This window comes from Mirounga angustirostris, unplaced genomic scaffold, assembly GCF_029215605.1.
Source record: "Mirounga angustirostris isolate CCGP_5_RB_7025 unplaced genomic scaffold, mMirAng1.0.hap1 SCAF_5, whole genome shotgun sequence".
Classification (NCBI taxonomy): Eukaryota; Metazoa; Chordata; class Mammalia; order Carnivora; family Phocidae; genus Mirounga; species Mirounga angustirostris.
This window is the reverse complement of record NW_026991713.1, coordinates 179,069,939-179,092,970: the sequence shown is the minus strand read 5'-3', so window position 1 is coordinate 179,092,970 and position 23,032 is coordinate 179,069,939. Positions and strand designations below refer to the sequence as shown.

Sequence of the window (23,032 nt, the reverse complement as noted above, 5' to 3'; positions counted from 1 at the left end):
GCCAGGACCCCAGCCAGCACTTTGGTCCCTTGTATTCCTGGGCACATGCAGCAGGGCGGTGGGGGGGGGGGGTCTGAACACCTTTCAGTGGACAGACGACCTCTGAATCAGAAAGGTTGGGAGCCATGCCCTCCCCGTATCAGCTGGACCCTTTCCTGGGGACAGCCGTGTAGCCCTCCTGGTGGTGATAGGCCGGTCGCCTGTGTAGAATTGCCGAGAGAAAGCAATTCTTGATTCTTAAAAGCCAGGATAGGCGCCTCATCTGAAGGCCTGGCAAAGGGGGGTTGGGGTGGAGGGGTGGGATGTGGTCAGTGCCTGCCCCTGTGGCCAGAGGAAGGGAGGAAGAACAATGTCCCTTTCCTCATCACCCCCACAGAACTCTGTCCGGGAAGCTCAGAAATTCTTCCAAATGCCTTTGGAGGCAGGTGCCCCACACCTGGGCTGGGGAGAGGCGCTGCGCCCTCACCTCCCTCCCTACCCACCCCACCGCCCCGAAGAAACAGGTGGTCGGAGTCCCCAGAAGAGCCTAGGGCCAGAGCTCGGACCTTCTCTTAGACTCTGGGATTTGAATCTTCGGACCCTGAATGTCTCCTCGTCAGCATCACCTGTTTCAGGGGAGAAACATTAGTGAGGCCAAAACTGTGGCAGTGACTCAGATCAATGGAGTCAAATGGGACCGTCTGCCTGGGTCCCACATCTGTGTGTCTCTAGCACACACGTGTGGGCACTCACGCACACACACACCGCTCTAGATTTCAGTGGGATTTTCTAAACCCTCAGGAGCCAGAGCCCCCACCCCACCTGCTGTGCGTTCCCCCTTAGGGGCCCAGGGCCCGTTAACAGAGGACCCTATTCCTGAGGATGCCGTGACAGCAGGGGAATTTATGAGCAGAGGTGCATGGACTTGGGGTGTTTGTATATCTCTGCAGGAAACAGGCAGACCGTGTAGATGCCCAGGTGGGTGGCGGATAATACATACGGAGGGAGGATGCAGGATGAAAAATGCCCGTGAGTGACAAGCAGGAGATAGATCTCCAGGGTCCGGTGATGGGGCCATAAATTTCCGGGCGTGAACCTGGAGCGGTTGGTGGTGTTGCTGTGGACATTGGATACATTTCTCATCTCTGTGATCCCCGCCGTGCCCCCCACAGCGCCCTTCCCTTTTCGTTTGTTGTGGATTCCGATTTCTTCCAACAGAGGCTCGGGTGTCCACTGGCCTTGGGTGTGTGGCTGATGGTGCCGCCCACGCAGGGGACTGCAGCTCTGACGCGGAAGGGACCTTGCTGTCATCCGTCCCGGCACCTGCTGTACGTGTGGGGAGACTGAGGGCGGGCTGTTGTTTGAGGTCGCACAATGAGTGGGGGCAGGTCCTGTCCCTGTGTGGTGGTTTGGGGCTTACCTGGCAGGCAGGCATAGCCTCTGCTGGGGACAACTGTTCCCTGTGCACCCCCCGCCCCCATGCCCCCCTGTGCCAGCGCGGGCCCTGGAGGGGAGCAGGAAGTGGGGTGGAGCTGTGGACACTCCCTCCCCCTCCACCCCACCTGCCCGCGTCTGGCCGGCTGAGACCTGGCTTCGCCAAGCTCTCCTGAGGGAGAGGAGGGGTTAGACGGACCGTCCTGGGACCCAGTGGCCATATGGGGGCAGGAACCAAGACTCCTAGCCGTTCGAGCTGGAAGAGTCCCTGAAGGTTTACTCAGAAAACATGTTGAAGACCTACTGTGCGCTCTGCCTGGAGTCTTGGGACGGGACCACGACAGGGCTCTGCTGTTGGGGACACAGATGATAAACATGACCACAGGAACATATACACACAGGCCCCTCTTCCAGAAGGGTCTAGCATCAGCTAGAGGTCACACAGCAACGGGGTGGTGGAGCAGGGCTGGAATCCTCCTGGGAGGGAGGCAGGAGGTGCTTGCCTCCTCCAGGCTGGCCTCGGGCTTGGAGACTAATCAAGAACTGAGACCCAGGGCAGCAGGGGCCCCGTAGGGTTGACTGCTTTCTTAGGGTCAAAAATGGGCCAAAGCTTGGCTCCCTGCTCTGGAGGAGCAGTGGGGAGACTGAGTCACAGAGGCTGGCCCAGCATCTGAGTACTGGGGCCAAGGCCACAGTAAGGCCTTTCAGTGGCAGCCCACCTCCCCCCCCCCCCCCCGCCCCTGACCCTGGGGCTGTTCTGTGGTGCTGTCCCTGACTCAGCCCCCTCGGGACGCCTCCCTTCCTGCCTGACAGTGAGCCTTAGTTCCTCAGAATTGAAGGCCAGTCTTGCCTTCAGGGTTTCCCTCCTCTGTGAGCTGGCCTCCAGCCCCTCCTTGGGGGATGGCTCTGCCTCAGGCTTGGGGGCTCCCAGAGGAGGGGTCGGGCCAGCCCCTAAACGGTAGGCAGCATTTGGATGACCCAGAAGGAAGGGGCAGACATCTAGGCTCAGGAGCCTTTGTGGGGAGCAGTGAGCAGAGCTGGGAGAAGGGTCTTTGCAGGCAGCTGGGCAGTGAGGGTGCAGACCCCACCCCAAGGCCTGGGGGTGCCATTCAGGGCACCTCCCTCCGCCGGCTCTGGGGATGGGCTCCCACAGCCCCGGGGTTTGGCCTCCCCATCTGTAATGCCTCTGCACCCCAACAAGTCTGGGCAGTAGAGACCAGTCTGGGCACCCATGCGGAGGGCAAAGGGTGAAGAGGGTGGGGGGCTGAGCCTTGGGGACCATGCAGCAGCCCACCGGCCGGCAGTATGGGTCCGTGGCACTCCATGGTGCCTCTGATTCTACCCTTCCGTTTAACAGATGGGGAGACCGAGGCCAGATAGTGCAGCCGGCCGGCGTCAGCAGATGGGAGCATCCAGGCTCAGCCCTGCATCACACCTCCCGCTCCCCCTTGCAGAAGCAGAGGGTCTTTTCACAGCTTCCTTGTCTCACGGACGGGGCTGCAGAGGCCCTGCCTGCCGCTCTGCGGGGTGGGGGTGAGGGTGCGCACATAGCAGACTGGCCTGTGGGCTGCCCGCCCCCCTCGACATCCCCCCAGACGCTCAGCTCTCTGCTGTCTGCCCCTCCAGTGGCTACCGCAGCAAATCGGCATTTAGGAGGCCCTGGGCCTTGAGAGCCGTCAGTGGTGCTGCAGATGGGCACCGTGTGGCAGGAGGCCCGGGCGGCCCCGGAGATGTGCCAGGGAGTCGGCCTGGGCCAGTGGGAGCCCTAGAAGATGAGTGGCAGCCCGAGGCTCCCCCCTGTTCACCGACAGATTCCGGTTGTATCTCCAGCAGGATCCAACTGAGGCACCTCCTTGTCATTAGCTCCGTTTAGTTTAAAAACCACAGAGACACAAAGGCAGGCCACCGGGCGCTGCCCCACGCTCAAGCATGAGGACGGCTCGGCCGGCTCTGGGGGCAGGGAGAACTGCGTCTAGGCAGGGGGCTCTAGGGGACCCTGACGACACGCAGTCTGCGCTGCGGGGAGAGGGTGTTGGCTCCCTGCTCCTTCCCGAAGGCCACGTCCACTGACCCATTCCTTCATGACCAACATGGAAGCCCGAAGGGCCGGGGACCTCCCGGATATGTCTCGTGAGCCTGCCCGGGTCCTCCACCATCCCCACGGAGGGGTATCCCCTGCTTCTGATAGCCCTACAGAAGCTTCTGGAAGGACCCGGCTGCAGGTCAGGGGGTGGCTGAGCCTTGGTGCTTTCATCTGTCAAATGGGTCTAAAGCACAAGTCGGTCCTCGGGTGTTGGGGCTGGGAGTGGAGTCGGGGGCTGGGGTACCACGGGCCCCGGTCAGGAGGCTGGGGTTGTGGGCTGGCTTGCCTCTCCTCACGGAGCCCGGTGTGTCTCTGTAGCAGAAGGGTGGGCTAGGGTAGGTGGCCAGCTGTGGTTGAGTCTGAATGGACGCGAGTTCCATGGAAGACAGAGTTGCTACTTCTGGAGTCCCCAGCCCCACAACCGGCTTCCTCGGGGAGGCCCTGGCTCGGCCCTTGTGTCCCTCTGTGCCCTGCCATACAAAGAGGCAGGGACAGAGGGTGCTGGGGAAAGGACCAGCAAGTGCGAGAGCCGTGGGCAAGACCAGCATGGCCGAGCACCAGCAGCGAGAGGCCAGGGGGCCCCGTCTGGGAGGGTGCCAGTCTGGCAAGAGCTGGGTCTCCTTCTGTTTGCCTTGGGGAGCTTTCTGGGGAGTTTGACGAGGATGGCTTCTGTGTTTAAGGGATCCCTCTGTCTGGGGGCGAAGGCAGGAATTTTAGGGGCATGAGTGGGAACGAGGCACCCAGCTGGGAGTCTCTGCCGATCTGGGAGTTGGGGTAGCCCAAATCAGGCTGATGGCGCTGGTGATGGAGAGACGGGCAGGCTGCCTCTGTTTTGATGTCGCCTAAAAAATCGGAGCTGCGTTCCTATAGAGAAAAATATCCTGTAAAGCGAACCGTTCTCCCATTTATATCCGTTATGAAATGAGGCATGTGTTGTGCAGAGAACAGGATTGTGTAAAGCAAATCCTCTTGCCCCTTTGGCATCCGTTAGCATTTCAGAGATGTCTTTCTGGGGGAGCTGAAACCCCCCGACACGGTTGGGTAGGAAGCCCCCGGGGTCGTTTGGCGCCAGGGGCAGGTGGAGCGCAGGGAATGTTCGTGGCAGCCGGCAGGCGAGCTTCCTTTTGGGGACGCGCTCCTCAGATCTGGGTTTGCGAGTGAGCATGTGTGTGTCGGGGCGTGCGCTGTGTGCACATGTGTGCGTGTGCATGGGCTCACACATGCACCACACCCTCCTGGGGGAGCTGCTTCCTCCACTTCCTGGAGTCAGGAGTGTGCCATGGCCGTCGCCCGACGAAGGGCACCTTCCCGTCCGCGTCCTCAGGCTCAGGGCTTAGACTCTGGGAAATGAATTTGTTGTCTGCTTTTTTTATTTTTTGCAAACTCAGTAGAGCAGACCGAAGGTATAAAATGAAGGGTGCCTGTCGGGCTCCCGGGGCTCCCAGAGGCCCCCCGCTCGGACTGCCCGTGCCCGCGGGCCTGGGGGAGGAGGGCAGGCCAGACGCGGGCCTCGGAGGCGTCTGCCGTCTGACAGACGCGGGCTTATTTTGGTGTCCTCATTATGCTGTCCCTGCAGAGCAAGAACATGCTAGGTCTGAAGGAATGTGATTCGCCAGAGACAGCTTTTTAGAAAAACAACTCACCAGAAACCCGGTGTTGCCACGGGCCTTAATCCACACGCGTCGGGGCTGGAGCGGGCAGCTGCGCCCGGGAGGCGAAGGCACCCACGCTCTGCCGGGCACAAGGCACACGCACGCACACGCGTGTGCACACGCACACAGAGCCGCATTTACACACAGCCCCACTCCTGGACGCAGCCTCTCCCACGCTCATGTGCACGTGCAGGGGCCCCGCATGCTCTCATCTCTCCCGTGTGCAGACCTGCATCTGGCGCTCACTCGGGCACAGGTGTGGGGACGCACACGCCTCACGCCCGAGCCTGGACGAGTCTGCAGACGTCGGCACGGGCGCTGGTGTTCTTGAGGATGCGTACTGCAGGACACAGCCACGTCCTCCGTCTCACACCCTCCTGTGCAGTGAACGCGGTGCTGGGGCTTTCACACGTCCTTGTGCACCCCTGGGCATGCTCCAGCAGGCCCACGCGCCCGGGTGTGCTCACGCCGTGCGTGTTGACACACAGGGATGTGTTTCTCTCTGGTGGGGCTGGGAGGAGGGCTCCTGTGGGCGGCCTGTGCGGGTGGGCACGTGCGGCTGGGGTAGGGGGTTCACCTTCACCGGGCCAGGCGTGGCACAGAACCTGGGGCCAAGGGCCAAGGGTCCCGGGTCAGGCCGTGCCCTCGCGGGGCCTCCGGGGTAGACAGGTGGGAGGTGGGCAGGCAGAGGGCCTGCTGCTCTGGAGGGGAGCACGCCATCCACACAGGGCCCGTCGTGTTCACCGCTGCAGAAGGCGGGGGGCAGTGGGAAGCCCAGACCCTCCATGGCCCCTGTGCCTCCCTGGTCACACAGCTGGGAGGTGCCAGGATCCAAGTTAGGCCATTTCAGGCCAGAAGCGCTTCCAGGTCCCACCCTCCTCTGAGGGGAAATGTCTGGAAATGCTGAATTCAGGGAGAAAACCCCCATTGCGGGGACAGGAGATGGGAGGTACTTGGTGGGAAGGAGGAAGCTGGACTCTGCTTCAGAATCAGAGCTTTGGGGTTGCTCCAGCTGGGGGACCAGGCTGGGAGGGGCAGGGACCCGACCCCCGGTGCTTGGCCCCATCTGTCTGGCTTCCTCAGCTGCCCCCCACCTGCCACTCGGGACCCTCGGCTCCTGTCCTGCCCGCCGGCCCCAACCTCCGTCTCAGTGGGGCTCCTGCAACCACCGAAACTCACACCCCCTGAGCTGGGATGGTTCACATGCGCCGCGGTCCTGTGCCGTGTGCAGCCGTCCCAGCACCCCCGGCATCCTCATATGGCCAGGGAGGGAGGGACCGTGTGCCCATTCCACAGACGAACAGACCAAGGCACAAACTGGGAACTTGGGCCAGGCTCCCTGCTCACCAGAGCCCGGACCTGCCTGTCACAGACACCCGCCACCCCAGCCCACCCCAGCCGGCCCTCTGCCCATTTTACAGATGGGTCAGCTGAGCCTCCTGGAGGAGGGAGAAGAGTCAGTGGCCATTGCCAACCTGGAGCTGGTTCTGGCCCTCGATGCAGAGGACCCAGGGCCCGCCCTGGGCAAGGGGCCGCGGGACGGGCTCGTGGGGCCCAGGCCGCCCCCTCTCCACTCCTGCCCAGAGTTCTTTGTCGGACACAGTCAGCAGGAGTCCAGGAGCGAGGCAGCTGTGGAGTTCGATGGTGGGGAAGCAGCCAAAGTCGTAGGGAAATCACCCCTAGGTCAGGTTGGAGTGAAATCCTAAGGGGGACAGGGCGGCAGAAGCTGATGGCCTTGGGGGCTTGTATGGTGTTCTGAAGGGACTGTGGTGGTCAGGAAGGCCGGGTCAAGCAGAGGCCGAGTGGCGTGCGTGTAGCGTGTCCTTCTTCAGCCGCTTGACGGAGGTATCGTTCACCTACCGTGACATTGGAGGTGTGCGAGCCTGCCCGAGGGCCTCCTCTGTGGTTTCCGCGCACTAACGGAGGTGCGCGACATGGCCACAAGCCCATCCCCCCAGAGGTCCCCATCCATCCGAGCTCCCGCCCTGGCATGGACCCGCGTCTCTCTGTGTAGACTCACCTTTTCTGGACGTTTCCCATCAGTTGAATCCTACAGCGTGTGGTCTTCTGTGTGTGGCTTCTTCCACGTTTTCCAGGTTCGGGTTCGCGCATCCTGCAGCGCGGGATCATAGCTTGTTTACTTTTGGTGCTGAATAGGATTCCATTTTTCGCTATACCGAGTTTCATTTATCCGTACACCGATTATGGGCATTTGGATGAGGTGGAGTTTGGGGCGAGTGTGAACAATGCTGCTTTCTTTGGTGTAGAGGCTTGGTGTGGACGTGTGTTTTCATTTCTCGGGCAGGGTCCCTGCAATGGAACATCGTATGGTAAGTTTATATTTACATTGTTAACATGCGGTCAATAGTTTTCCCAAGCGGGTGCGCTACCTTACATTCCCACAGCAACGCGTGAGGGTCCCAGCTCCTCGGCATTTTCCAGACCCTTGGTGATGCCAGTCTTTCCGTGGTAGACATTCAGGCCAGTGTGTCCCACGGTGCTTTTGGTTCAAGGTTCCCTAATGATGCATGACGTTGAACGTTTTTCATGCACTCATTAAGTATTCATATTACTTTTTGGATACAGTTTCTATTGAAATCTTTTTGCCAAGTTAATGGGTTTGTCTTATTGAGTTTCAAAATGTTCAAAATTATTGAGGGAATTCTTTATACATTCTGGATACAAGTCCTTTATCAGAAATATGACTTGCAAATACCTTATTCCCAGTCGTAGCTCATCTTTCAGTGTTTTAAAGGTGGCTTTTAGAAGTTTTTATTTATACTAGAGTCTGCTTTTGTCCATTTTTCCCCCTTTACTGTGTTTCTTTTACATTTTTGGTGCTTAAGAATTCTTTGCTTAATCCAAGGTCACCAAGATTTTCCTCTATTTTTTTTTCTATGTGTTTTATAGTCTTAGCTCTTACATTTGGGTCTTTTGTCTATTTTTTTTCCCTAAGATTTTATTTATTTATTAGAGAGAGAGAGAGTGCACAAGCAAGGGAAGGGGCAGAGGGAGAGAGAAAGGGAGAAGCAGGCTCTCCACTGAGCAGGGAGCCCGATGCGGGACTTGATCCCAGGACCCTGAGATCATGAGCTGAGCTGAATGCAGACGCTTAACTGACTGAGCCACCCAGGCACCTCAACTGGTCAATTTCTTAGATAATTTAGATGATTTAGAAATGTAGAAAAATTTAGGAAAAAAAAAAGCCTGCTGGGATTTTGATGGGCTCATGTTTAATTTCCATCAATTTGGGAATATGAAGTATTCCAATCCATGAACATGGAATGTCTCTCCATGGATTTAGATCTTTAATTTCTCTTAGCAATTTTTTGTTTTCCATGTGCAAGTCTTGCTAATTAAATCTCTTTTGTTAAATTTATTCCTCAATATTTTTTGATGCTATTGTGAATGGAATAATTTTCTTAATTTCATTTTCAGATTGTTTGTTGTTAGTACATAGGGATAAAATTGAGTTTGGTATATTGATCTTTTATCTGACGATCTTGCGAAATTTAATTATTAGCTAGTTCCAGTGGACTTTTTATGGACTCCTTAGATTTTCTTCATACAGAATCATGTCATCTGCAAATAGGAGAGTTTTACATCTTCCCTTTCAAACTAGATTCCTTTTATTATTTTTCTTGTCTTACTGCACTTGGTGGAGCTTCCAGAATCATGCTGGAAGGCAGAGGTACTTTGCTGCTGGCCTTATGGGGAAAGCTTTCTGTCTTTCGCTGTTAAGTATGATATTGGCCATGGTTTTCATAGATGGTCTTTTTGGGCTGAGGAGGTGCCTTGTACTCCTGGTTTGTTGTGTGTTTTTATCACGAATGGGTGTTGGGTTTGGTCAGGTGGTTTTGTTTTGTTTTACTTTTTGTATCTACAACATGATCATGTGGTTCTTGTCCTTTTGTCTATCAGTGTGGTATGGGACTAGTTATTTTCAGATGCCAACCCTAAACCTAGCCTTGCATTCCTGGGGTAAGTGCCACCTGTATAATCCTCTTTATATGTTGCTGGATTTCATTTCCTAATAGTTTGTGAAGGATTTTGGCACCTGGGTTCGTCAGGGATATCGGTCTATTATTTTTTTCTGATATCTTTGACTGGGTTTGGTATCAGGGGAAAAAAATACTGCTCTCATGGAATGAATACGGGAGTTTTTCTCCCCTTTCTTTTCTGAAAGAGTTTGTGAAAGTTCAATATTATTTCTTTAAATATTTGACAGAATTTGCCACTAAAGCCATCTGTGCGTGGGCTTTTCTCTGTGAGGATAATTTAAATTATTCATTTAAAAATGGCATAAGTCTATTCAGATTTTCTTGCATCAGTTTTGATAATTTGTGTCTTTCTAGGAATATGTGTACTTCATCTAAATCGTCTAACTTGTTGGCATCAAGTTGTTCATAATATTCCTTTATACTCCCTTTAATTTCTGTAGGACTGGTAGTGATGTTTCCTCTTTAATAACTGACTTTGATAACTTGTGTCTTCTTCCCCTTTTTGTTCTTGGTCAGTCCAGCTAAAGGTCTCTCGTTTTTGTTGATCTTCTAAAATAACTGAATTTTGGTTTCATTGATTTTCTCTATTTTCTTCTGTTTTTTATTCCATCAATCTCAGCTCTGATCTTTATTATTTTATTTGCTTTGGGTTCAGTTTTCTCTGCTTTTTTAGTTTCTTAAGGTGAGAACTTAGGTTATTAAGATTTTTCTTCTTTTCTGATATAAATTGAAATCTATAAATTTCAAATGAAGCCCTACTTTTAACTGCATATCATAGATTTTTGTACATTCTGGTTTTATTTTCATTGAATTAAAGACATTTTCTAATTTTCTTGGTGATTTTTTTTTGTCACATGGGCTATTTAAAACTCTGTAGTTTACTTTCCAAATATTTGAGGGATTTCTCATGATTTATTTATTTTGTTCATTTCTTTTCAGTTCCATTGTGGTTGGAGACTATACCTTCTACAATTTCATTCATTTTAAATGTATTGAGGTTCATCTTACAGCCTGGCACATGTCTGCCCTGGAGAATGTACCACGTGTGTTTGAAAAGAATGTGTGTTCCACTGGATGGAATATTCTATAAATGTCAGTTCGGTCAAGTTGGTGATGGTGCTGTTTGTCTTCTACATCTTTGCTTGTTTTTTGACTATTGTTCTGTCAGTTATTGAGAGTGGAGTATTGAAATCTCCAACTATTGTTGAATTGTCTGTTTCTCCTTTTAATTCTTTTTTTTTTTTTTTTGCCTAATGTATTTTGGTTCTCTTTCATTACAGGCATATACACATATAATTGTTATGTCCTCCTGAGATATGGACTTGTTTATCATTATGAAATGTCACTCTTTGCCTTTGGTAATCTATCTATCTATCTTTCTTTCTTTTTTTCTTTCTTTCCAGAGAGGGGGAGGGTGGGGAGGGTCAGAAGGAGAGGGAGAGAGAGAATGTTAAGCATGCCCCAAGCCCAGCATGGAGCCCAACATGGGGCTGGATCTCACGACCCTGAGTCATGACCTGAGCCCAAATCAAGAGTCAGAGGCTTAACTGACTAAGCCACCCACATGCCCCAGCCTTTGGTAATATTTCTTAAAGTCTATTTTGTCTGATATTAATGTACCCACTCCTGCTCTGTCATGCATACTGTTTGCATGTATTTTCCCATCCTTTTGCTTGCTTGCTTGCTTTTTTTTTTTTTTAAAGATTTTATTTATTTGACAGATAGCAAGAGCAAGAACACAAGCAGGGGGAGTGGGAGAGGAAGAAGCAGGCTTCCCACTGAGCAGGGAGCCCGATGCGGGGCTTGATCCCAGGACCCTGGGATCATGACCTGAGCCGAAGGCAGACGCTTAATGACTGAGCCACCCAGGCGCCCCCCTTTTGCTTTCTTTTATTAAAAATTTAATTTTATTTATTTATTAGAGCGAAAACACAAGAGGGGGTAGGGTCAGAGGGAGAAGCAGACTCCCTGCCGAGCAGGGAGCCTGATACCGGACTCGATCCCAGGACTCCGGGATCATGACCCGAGCCTTCGGCAGTCGCTTAACCAACTGAGCCACCCAGGTGCCCTCCCATCCTTTTGCTTTCAACAGGGTTGTATTTTTGAACATAAAGTGTGACACTTTTTAGATGATCTGTATTTGAATGTTGTGCTTTTAACCCAGTCCAACAATCTCTGCCTCTTGATTGGGCTGTTTAGTCCATTTACATTTAATGTATTTTGTATTTGACATGGTTACACTTTTCTTATTTTCTACATGTCTCACCTTTTCCCCCTTCTTTCTCTTTTCCTTTGTTGCCTTCTTTTGTGTTAGGTAAATACTTTTAGTGTGCTATATTAATTCCTTTGTTAATTTTTTAAACTATATCGCTTTAAGTTGTTTTCTTAGTGGCTGCCCTGCGGATTACAATATGCATCTTAACTCATTGCAGGTGATTTCAGTTTAACACTAATTGTGAAATATGGAAACTCTGCTCTGGTATAGTCCCATTATCTCTTTTGTCCTTGTTCTGTTATTGTCATATATATTACATGAATATATGTTATGACCCCAACAACATAGTGTTATGATTATTGCTTTATGTAATCTTATGTTTTTATTTTATTTTAATTTTTAATTTTTTAATTTTTAAAAAAAGACTTATCTACTTTAGAGGGAAAGAGAGAGAACACAAGCTGGGGGGAGAGCCAGAGGGAGAGAGAGAATCTCAAGCAGACTCCAGAATTCTGGAATTCCAGAATTTCCGTTTTTTTGAATAATCTCTCTCTTCGAGGTTCTCTATTTTTAAGTCATTGTCATACTTTCATTCTTTAAACACAATTGTCGAACAGTTTTATGATCACTACCTTGAAGTCTTTGTCTGCTATGTGCAACATCTTGTGACAATTTTTATTGACTGTTTTTTATTCTGAGTATGAGTTACCCTTTCCTGTTTCCCTGCATGTCTTGCAATTTGGGGTTGAACATGGGCATTGTAGATAATATTTTGTAGAAGCTCTAGATTCTGATCTCCCCCCTCCCTGGCCCCAAAGTTGGTATTTTTGCTGGGTTTTGAATAATTCTTCTGGACTAAAACATTGAAATCCATTTTCCCCTGATGTATGACTGTTGATGTTTCTGTTTTGTCGCCCTCCTCATTTTAAATCCCTGCTATTATATTTAATTCTGGCTTCCCGAGGATCATCTCTGCGTCTGCTTAGCTTAGTGGTCAGTCAGTGATTGGTCAGAGGTTGTGTGCCTGGAGCCTTGTTGGGCTTCCACTCTCTGCTGATGAATCTGCATGTGGGTTTAAGAACACATTTAAAGACCAGGCAGTTTTCAAGCCTGCTTGGTATTTACTTTCTGCCAGAACCTCTCATGTCTGTGCATGTCCGCAGGCTCTCAGTAAGCCAGGAATATGTGAATTCCATGGGCCCTCTCTGCTCTCTCTGGGTGTGTGCTGCCCATCAGCTGGGTGCATGTGGAGAGCTTACAGAGCATTGCTACACTGTCATATTTCATGTCTCTCTCTGTCAGATTTCCAGCTAATCCACTGGTGTGTTGCTGCCCGAGCCAGGATCACAGCCTCTGCTGGGTAGAATCTCTGGCTTCCCCCATTCACTCGCGCCGAAATTACCACTTATCACGGATACCACTGCTGCTGATCGTGAGTTTTGCGTCTTCTGAATCAAATCGGCCTCTGGCAGTGAAACTTCTAGTGTCCATGGCCTGCCCTGTCCTGTGTGCCCTGTTCTGATGATGTACCTGCTGAGCTGGGAGAGGGGAGGTGGAGGGAGCAGTTTCAGGCAAGAACACCACCTTTACCCTGTCAGGTTTTCATGCAGAAATGCCTTTGGTCAGTTTCTAGGACGCTGAAAATGTTATTTTTAATCGTTTTGACTAGTTTTATAGTTGGTTTGGCAATAGGATTTGGTGACCTTTTCACTATAGCATGCCACAAGTCCCACCCTGTAGTAGTATCGTCTGAGAAACAAAACTCTAAAAAACTTAGCGTATGTGGCTCTGTAAATGATCACAAAATGAAATTCATGGAAGGACCATCTAGGTTCAAGAAATGAGACATCACCTGCATCTCACAAGCGTCTCCACTCCTTCTGTCATCACCACTCCTCCTTACTCCTCAAAGGGAAACACTTTCCTGATTTTTAATGCCACAAATTAGTTTTTCCTGTTTCTGTGCTTTATATGAACGGAACCACACCTTATGTGTTCTTTTGAGGCTGGCTTCTTTGTTCAACAAAGTAGACATGTGAGGTCCCTAAATGTTGGTGCAACATTACATAGTACCCTGTTTATCTTGTCTAACATTGACGTATATTTGGGCTGTTTCCGGTCTTCAGTGCTTACGGATAGTACTGTTGTGAACATTCTTGTACTTGCCTTTCATGGGACAGATACCTAGCAGTGGGGTTGTAGGTGTGTTCCTATGTTGGATTAGAAACTGCCAGACAGTTTTCAAAAGTGGTTGTATTGATTTTTACAGGACTGTGCTTCACCTTTCAGAGGCAGTTCAGTGCTGGTTGTCCCTTGTCCTTGTCAACACTTGATATTCACCGGTCCTTTGAAAGTTAGCCCTCCTGGCGAGCACCTTTTCATAAGTAGATTGGCCATTTGGATATTCTATTTTGTAATGTATCTGTTCAAAACCTTTACCCATTTTTTTCTACTGAGAGGTTTGCCTTGATCTTACACATATGTAGAAGTTCTTTATATATCTGTAAACACTTCTATTCTTGATTATGTGGGTTATAAATATCTTCTTCTATTTGATGTCTTGGCTGTTTACTTTTGTGGTTATATCTTTAAAAGAGAAGAAGTTCTTGATTTTAATGTAGTCCAAGTCATCTTTCATGGTTAGTGCTTTTTGTTGGCTCATAACAAAATGTTTTCTCATTTCAGGTTCTCAAAGATACTCTTCCATGCCATCTTCTAAAAGCTTTATTGTTTTACATTTGACAGATTTGTGGCCCAACAGGCATTAATTTTTTAACCATGGCGTGAGGTAGGGATCAAGTTTCCGGTCTTTCCGTGTATTACTCCAGTTGATCTTACATCTTTTATTAAAAATACCACCCATTTTTGATGGCATCATTTATTTAAACTTAATTTTGTTTTGAGATTACTGTAGAGTCCCATGCAGTCATGAGAAATAATTCAGAGATGTGCTCTTTATCAGTTCACCACAGTGATACCATCTTGCAGAACTGTAGTATAGCGTGACGACTAGGACAAGGACAGTGATACAGTCCAGACGCAGAAGATCTCCATCGACATGAAGTTCCCTCTTGTTGCCCTTTACAGCCACACTCAGCTACCTCCCCCCAGCCCCATCTCTGATCCTGGTAACCACTACCTTGTTACTCATTTCTGTAATTGGTCTTTCCAAGTATGCTATAAAAATGGAATCATAGCCTATATAAATTGGGGATTGGATTCACCCAAGTTGTTGTTTTTATCAGTAGTCCATTCCTTTTCTGACTCAGTAGTAATTTCTGACTCAGTAGTAATATTTCTTAACCTTAGCCTCTCTACATGGCACACGGTATATGGTACGTATGCGTGTGTGCACGTGCATGTGTGTGCCTTGGAGTAAGTACAATTTCAGGGCTCTGCAGGATCTTACTCGCTATTCCAGGCATATAATGTGTCTGCGGGCTGAGAGTACAGATGGACAAGTGAGGGGACCAAAGCATGGAGGGACACACAGGGAAAAACACCGATTCCCAGCTCAGTCCCTACAGCTATGGTTGCTAAGGAACCATGCATGTATTTCTGGGTATTTGGTATAATTGGGATTTGCCATTTGAACCGGTTGCCCTGGGATCTGCAGAGGGCTCATCCGGGGAGGCCTAGTCCCACCTTTGCTGGTGGCTGGAACCCAGTGCTCCACAGACCCTTGAGAAGCTGTGGATTTGGGGGCAAGGGGGAAAATGTATCTTGTTCCCCTATTTTTAGTCATGTTGTTGAATCCCCTACCCATATTGTCCGTTCCTAGTCCTCTGAGCCAGCCAGTTTTCCCGGTGGGGCCCAGTGCAAAGCCTCTGCTGTCGTGTGCCCAATATAGGCGGAGACTCTGAGGTTCTTGACCAGGCTCCCATGGTCCTGAAGCAGGGTCAGTGGGGGCTGCAGGGCTTTGCTGGTACCTTAGCTTCTGGTTGTCTCCCAGGGATCTCGAGTGGGGGAGAGGAGCTCTTCCTCAAGCAGGCAGGAGTCAGAGGCAGAGCCAGGGACAGAATGGGTATTCCCAGAGCTCTTGAAGTCCCTGGCATCCTGGAAAGGTCAGGGGTCAGGATTTGGGGACCTGGGCTCTAGCCCTGGCCCACGACTGGCACACTGTATGCTTGCTGCAGTCCTCATATATCCGTAAGTGGGCAGGTAGGTGGGTGAGGTGGCAGGTGTGTACATGGGTGGCTAAAATGGATGGATGGTGGGTGGGTGGGTGGTAGAAGGATGAATGGGTGGATGGATGAATAGATGCATTAATGGCTGAAAGCTGGATGCACAGATGATGATGGTGTAGATGATGGACAGATGCACCTGCAGGGATCGGGAAGGAGAGTGTCGGTATGGACTTCCAGGAGCTTGGAAGAAATGAGAGCGAGAAGACTCGGCTCAAGAGATTAATGCTGTCAAATGGCAGATAGAGACCCTAGGGCCCAGAGAAGTGGCTTGCCCAAGCTCACAGAGCCCGGTAGGAGCAGATCTGAGCCTTGACACCTCCACTCAGCCCGAGTACACACTCAGGTTTCCTTCCACCGTCACCCCCACAGAGGCGGGGAGGAGACTAGGGGTCAGGTCACCTCATGTGGAAGCCGACAGCGGTCCCGGTAGAGTCCCTCGAACTGCTGGTAGGGCAGTTCGAGCCCTCCCAGGCCAGTCAGCGGATCCAGGAGCAAGGTTCTGGGCTCCGGGGTCTCCATCCACGGCTGTGGTTAACTGCTCTGCACCTCCTGGCAGCAAACATTGATTCAGCACCTGCTTTGTGCCTGGTCCTGTGTTAGACCCCGAGGGAACCAGAGTGGGTAAGACTCTGTGGTCCCAGACATAAGGGGATCTGTAGCACCCCTCCCCTCAGGTTTCTTATCTGTAAAGGGGAAGGTTTAGGACCCACACATCTGAAGGTTGCACTGGGCTGGGATTCCCAGCTCCCCAGGTCTTCATCCACCCGGCTCTGTGTCCACAAGTTGGCTGCTGAGGCAGGTTTTCCGTGGGCATCGGGTGGGCAGTGAGAGCTGAGGGTGTTAGGGGAATCCGTGTGGACCTCCCTGGGTGGCTGTCTTGGCCCCACACCCAGGCTGCATCTAAAGGCTGGGCCAGGGAGCCCGGGAAATGTTTAACTTTGAAAAATGGACCTTCACAGCTCATTAGGCCTCAGCGGCGTGGCCCGGTGCCTCAGGCGGCTGGGGAAGAGGGAGATGCCACGGCATGAAATCACTGAAGTATTTGAAGGCCAGTTCTGCATTCCTGACCAGCAACGTCAGCTTGCCGGGATGGGCTTGTGCATGGGTGCCCAGGGCAGCCAGGACAGCCGGAGTGGCTGGAAGGGATGGTGCCGGCACCAGGGACTCCTGTCATCCCTCACTGCAGGCGGTGACCCAGTCCCAGGTCAGACCCTCCGAGCATCTGCCGTTCCCCGGCTCTGTGACCTTGGATAAGCCATGTCTGACTCCAAGCCTCAGTTTCTCCACCTGCCACCTGCACCGTGACTTATGAGCCAAGCAGAAGACAGGGTGGAAATGGAAGCTGCCTGTGAGGGGCGGGCAAGGGGCTCTGTAGCCTCCTGAGGGCGTAGGGAGCTGTTCTCTTGGAGGCAGAGGGGCTGTGGGCACCCCCACCCCGATGCTGCAGCCATATTGCACTTCTCAGCGCCGGTCACTGGCCCCGGGTGGCTCCGTCCGGCCTGCCCAGCCGAGGCTGGGCTCCCGGAGGCCCCTCATAGCACCATTGGTGGTTGCAGAGACAGGCGAGGGTGCTGTGCCCATCGGGCCCGAGGTCCCTCCCTCTGTCCTCACGTCCACTCACTGTCCATCCTGGGGCCGTGCTTCTCTCTCCTCAGCTGGGCCGGAGGGCCCTGTGGCTCAGAGGCAGGGGAGGGGGCGGCGCTGGGGAGGGGAGTGGGTTGTGGGGTGTCTGAGTGGAGCCAAGGCAGCCAAGAAACACTGGAGCTGATCAGCGGTGGCCATGGCCGTGATGGTCCCGACACGGAAGCTGTGTTGCAGGAGCTTCTCCTCGTTGTGTGTGTCAGATGCAGAGCCGGACGCAGGAGGCGCCTGGGGCCAGTGACCTGCATGCCGGTCCGCAGCTGGAGGGGCAGGCCTCCACCGGACTCTTGAGGCCCTCCTGCCCCCACCCCCACCAGCTCTGGAACTCTCTGGGGGCTCGGTGACCTTGCACAAATTAAGTGCTTTCTCCGAGCCTCTGTTTCTTTTTTTTTTTTTTTTAAGATTTTATTTATTTATTTGAGACAGAGAGAATGAGAGACAGAGAGCATGAGAAGGAGGAGGGTCAGAGGGAGAAGCAGACTCCCCGCCGAGCAGGGAGCCCGATGCGGGACTCGATCCCGGGACTCCAGGATCATGACCTGAGCCGAAGGCAGTCGCTTAACCGACTGAGCCACCCAGGCGCCCCGAGCCTCTGTTTCTTTAATTGGAAACTGGGAGAAGCTTCCTGGATCCCTATCCCGGAGTCGTGGGGTTGAAGGAGAGTAAAAGCGGGCATCTTTCCTTTCCCAGAGCTGGAGGGGACAGTGGTCAAGGCTGCGTGCATGTGCCCAGCCTGCGTGCTCCCGTGTGGACATCTCAGCGGTGGCCACAGCGCCCTACGAGCACAGACAGGTGTGTCCGCACGCTCCCGGGGACCCGTCCCCATGGCAACCCGGGCGCAGAGCAGGTGTCTGGGAGACCGAATTGGTGCTGACAGGTGGGGCCCACGTGACAGGCTCCCTGGAGGCGACCGAGCCAATCAGGGCCCCTGGGCCGAGGCTTCGGGAAGATGTGAAGGTGCTTCCCTGTTCGTAGCAAACGCTGCGACAGACTCAGCCCCGTTTGCGGCCTCATCCCTCTTCGGGGAAAGGGAGGCTGAGGCCTGAGCCCGCCCGGCAGCCGTGGGCCCACCCCGCTCCATCGGGGAGAAGCGGGACTCCGCCCGCACCCACCTCCAGTTCCCAGCCGTGACTCCCTAGTCCTCGGCTGAGTTTTCCTCCGCCGAGCGGCCTCCCCGCTTCCTTTGCCGTGTGGCTAAGCGCCGAGACCTTTGCTGCGAGAACAGGCGGCCCATGTGCGCCCCGTGCGGAAGTCAGGGCTCGCTGGCGGGTTCCCATGGCAACAGCAGTGCCTAACAAAGGGCCGGGAGGCTGGGGCTGGGGCTGGGCCAGGACCGAGGAGGCGATCCCCGGCTTCTCGGTCGGTCGTCCGCGGGCCGGAGCTGTGACCCTGGGAGTGGGTCCCGAGCATCGTCCCGCTCCCCGCACGCGTCCACCCGCCTGCCCAGATGCACAGAGCCTCGCAGGAACGAGGCGGGCACCAGCCCTGGCCTCTTTGGCAAGCTTCGACTGGCTTTGGGGGCCACTGGCCACACACCGGATCCACCGGGGTCCCATGACACCCCCTGGGCGGCTGACCCTGCAGGGCTGGGGGCCTTGGAACGTGCCCTTGAGTTTCTTGGTCTCGTTGGCACTGGCCCAAGATTCATTCCTGGAAAAAAGAAAAAAAGCCCTTTCTGTCAGACTCTTGTCTCCCTGACCCCGGCCGGCCACAAGCTAGGGCGTGCTGCCCACGCGGGACCACACGGTGCTGGGGCCTCCTGCTCCACACTGGAGCGTAAAGTACCGTGGAAGCCAGCCCGCGGTGGGCCTGTGCGCCTTCCTTCTCAGTCCGCACCCGGAGACATCAGAGGTGCACGTTGCCGTGAAGGCGTCAGGGTCCCCAGAGTCCCGTGCGTGCGCTTGGTGTGTGCAGGGACGGACTGGCCCCGTGACCTCAGAGCCCACCTCCCAGCCAGCCAGGCCTGTGGCCAGTCTGCTCTTGCTCAGTGGATCCACTCAGACGCTCCTGCTGACTCGGGTGCCGGGAGCCTTTGCTCCCTCCACGCCTGTGAACCGGGGGGGCTCCGGTCCACAGTGAGGGGGACCCCACGGGCTCTGTCCAGGGCCCTCCCGACGCCAGCCCACATCCTCTCCCCTTGGGTTGTACCCACAAGGGTCATGGGCCCAAGTGCAGGGCAGGAGCTATAGCTCGTGGACGCGGGCCCGCTCGGGGTGTTGCAGGCGGGGAGAGGAATGGGTGCAGCCCCGCCCCCCGTGGCCCCTGCTTTTAAAACCTGGCTGGTGTTGGCTTAACTGATCCCCATTCATTCATCCACAAACGTTCCCTCAGCAAAGCTTGTTGGGACTACCCAGTGCCAGGCCCGGGGGTTACAAGACACAGTCCGTGCCCTCGTGAGGTGTACATTTATTGAGCTCCTACTGTGTGCTGCATAGACCCTGGGGCACAGCCATGGAGGAGAGGAATGTGATTCCTGCCCACACGGAGCTGACAGCCAGTGGGGGTGACAGGAGCGAGCGAGGAAGTAAGAAAGATGCTGGAGTGACCGGGCTCTGCAGAAGTCACCTGGGTGGGCAATCTACTGGCAGCCACTGGGTCGCTTCTAGGTGGGGCAGCCTGGGAAGGCTTCTCGGAGGAGGTGACATTGAGCTAACCAGTCCAGGCCGGGCTCTAAGGCCGAGCCCTCTGCCACTTAGTTTGAGACCCTGAAGAAGCCCCTGCCCTTCGTGACCTCGGTTCACCGGCAGGGGTGTGGAGAACGTGCCCTAAGCTAGAGAGAAGGGGACTAGATGGCCCTCCTCCTGGGGCATAGAGGAGAGACTCCCCCACCATTCTTGGTGGGAGAGATGCTGAGTCAGGCACCAGAGGGGGCAGGGGCTGGGTCTCATGCCTGCATTGCCCCCTCGGAATGAAGACGAGGCTCCAGACAATCCTAGGACAGCTGCCCCTCCCGCCCCCTCTTCCCCTGATGGGGGTTATCTGGGCTGTTAGCGGGGCCCGCGGGACAGAGACCAAGCCTGGGCCTCACTGAGCTTCCACTCCCCTTCCACAAGCTGGAACGGAGGTGGGCCTGGGGGTGCAGGGGGTGTCTGGGTCTGGATTCCTGTCCCAGCTGCCCTCCCACTGTCCTCAGGGCCTCCGGCGCTGTTACCTTAGCTGTCAAAAGGGTTCAGGGTAAGAGGACAGTTGGCCCCGGGACACATCTGTGGAAACCAGCATCTGCCAAATTTGCAATATTTCCCCTGTGACTTCAGGCCTTTTTCAGGGGTGACCCCCCAGCCCCACCTGTTCTTCTGGGAATGGGTAAGGTTTTGTCATCTCCAGCAAACTCCCTTGTGGATCGGGAACGAGGGTGCCAAGAGTGGCCCATGGGCCTCTCCACCAGGCACCATGTCCCTCAGAGAGGCAGTGCGCCTAATGGGGGCTGCTGATCAGCGTGAGAAGTGGGGAGTTCCTGCTCCTAGAATGGGTCTCAAGAGACAGGCTTCACCCCCTAGGGTCGGGCTGGTGGTATATGAGAAATAAGGCCTGAGAGGTAGTCAGGGCCCCCTAAGCACATGGTCGTTGCCACCCTCATCACCATGAGTGCTAGCCTGGAGGTCAGCTCGGAGGCAGTGGGAAGAGAGACAGGTGCCCAGGCTGGCTGGACTTGGGCTGGGGTCTAGGCTTCAGCGCCAGCCTGGAGAGCCTTTAAGACAGGACAGGAGGGGGTGAGGGGATGCGGCTGACTCCCGGACCTGCTTCTGAGGGGCGTTTTCCAGGGTGCCTGCTCTGGGCCCTTCTGGAGGCTTCACATCCGTCTACGTGCCTACAATGCAGTATCTCACCAAAGTTTTAGCCAATTAGAGTGCGAGGGGACCTCAGCCTCATTTCAGCAAACAAGAAAATTCTGAGCCTCATTTCTGTGTTTCTAATAAGCATGTATCAAATTTACGGCTTTTACATACCCCTGGTGAGGCGAGAGCCTTCTGGGGATTCCTGCCTTGGGTTGCTGTGGTTTCTCGTCTCTGCTCGCGCCTCGAGCTCCCTGGGACTTCGCGCGGCAGGTTGGCACGTCGGTCCCGTCAGGAGGGAGGATCCGGTGGCCGACCTGACCGCGGTGCGCTAATCAGCATAAACACGGGTTATTTGGGCCAGGCATGTAAATGTATATGACAGTCTTTTACTTATTTATTAATTTTTTTTTTTTTAAGATTTTATTTATTTGACAGAGAGAGAGACAGCAAGAGCAGGAACACAAGCAGGGGGAGTGGGAGAGGGAGAAGCAGGGGGAGTGGGAGAGGGAGAAGCAGGCTTCCTGCCGAGCAGGGAGCCCGATGTGGGACTCGATCCCAGGACCCTGGGATCATGACCTGAGCCGAAGGCAGACGCTTAACGACTGAGCCACCCAGGCGCCCTACTTATTTTTTGATTTTGGAAGGCTTCTCTGTATTTCTTCCCTGAAGGAGGTCTGGAGATGATGCTACACGGTGGAGACAGAAGTCATGGTTCTGCCGCGTGGCGCTGACCACATGGGCGCTTTAGAGAGTGTCCTTCTGGTCTTTTTTTCTTTTGAGATGAGAGTCTGTTACAGAGTCGGTATCCATCACCCCTTTAAAAAAAAAAAAAACTTGTAAGAAATTGAAACGTAGCCTGTGTACAGAAAAGTTCCCTAACCGCAGGTTACCACCAAGCGCATTTTTCATAAGGTCTAACCAGCACCCTAGTCCAGAGGCAGAATGGCCCGGCCCCCCGGGAGCCTTCTCGGGCCTTCCTGGGCCAGTCCCCTCCCAGGGCAGCCACAGTCCCGGCCTCCCCAGCATCGTTCTGTCCATCTCTGCATGCCTGCGTGCACGGAGTCGGATGCTGTGCACTCTGTATGTCTGGCTTTGCTGCTGAGATTCACTCACCCTTGCGATTTTCCCATCTTTACTGCTGTGTAGACTTCCCGGGCACGGAGACACCCAATGTGGGAAGAATCAGCCCTTCTCCCACGGCTGGACACTGAGGCCGTTTGAGTTTGGGCTGCCCTGAATAGCATTGCTAAGAACCTCGCGTGTGAAGTGGGTATATGTATCTCCGTCTGGGAGTGGACTTGGTGTGTCCGATTGTTTACTGACCCTGAACGATTTCCAAGTTGCAGAATATTCATCAACATTACCGAAATGACCGTGCAGGATTCAGTAAGGCTTTGCTACAATTGATTTAGTCATTCTCCTGCTATTGAGCACTTAGGCTGCTTCCCCCTTTTTATTTCTTTTCTATATTAAGTGGCCATGGAAATCTTTGGCCATACATTTTTTTTTTTTTTTTCTCTCTTTGGGGTTATTTCCTTTCGATAGTTTCTTAGGAGGAGGACTGTTGGCTTGAGGGTGGGGGCTTTCCTCCCACACCCCCGTGATTTTTACAGTTGTGAGAGGTAACTCACTATGTATAGGAAAATAGGGAAAGATCACATAGAAAGAACAGAAGGAATAATCACTGAGTGGACGTCTGTGTCACCAAGGTCAAGGTGAAGACATGGAGCCTGGTCGGCCCCCGGGAGCCCGCCCCAGCGCTCCTCCCCGATCACAGCCCTGTTGACCTTCCCGAGCAGGCAGCCAGCATCCCCAAACAATTTATTCTGGGTCGGCCTGTTTTTGACATTTATGTAAATGTAACCATTGCAGACATAGTGTTTTCTGACCTCCTTCGTTCAGTCGACATTATTTGGGGAGGATTTATCCACCATCAGGAGGTGGTGCTCATTCATCTTCATTGCTGTAGAGTATTCTGTTCCAGAACTAGATCAGGGTTGTCTGTCGTTCCCAGTTTGGGGCTGGGATGAACCTCTCCGTGTCTCTTCTGTTGCACGTGGGCCA

The 23,032-nt window shown here is 53.3% G+C and overlaps 1 protein-coding gene across 5 annotated transcripts in view; it reads left to right on the top strand.

Moving 5' to 3' along the window:
• Positions 1-23,032, top strand: part of ELFN1 (extracellular leucine rich repeat and fibronectin type III domain containing 1) — a 66,899-nt gene that overhangs the window by 5,767 nt on the left and 38,100 nt on the right. Inside the window, exon 2 of one of the 5 annotated variants that reach the window (XM_064593424.1) lies at positions 12,667-12,796. The exons of the other annotated variants lie outside the window; for them this stretch is intronic. The gene's annotated coding sequence lies outside the window, so the exon portion shown is untranslated. The remainder of the gene's footprint in view (positions 1-12,666; positions 12,797-23,032) is intronic. 5 annotated transcript variants of the gene reach the window in all.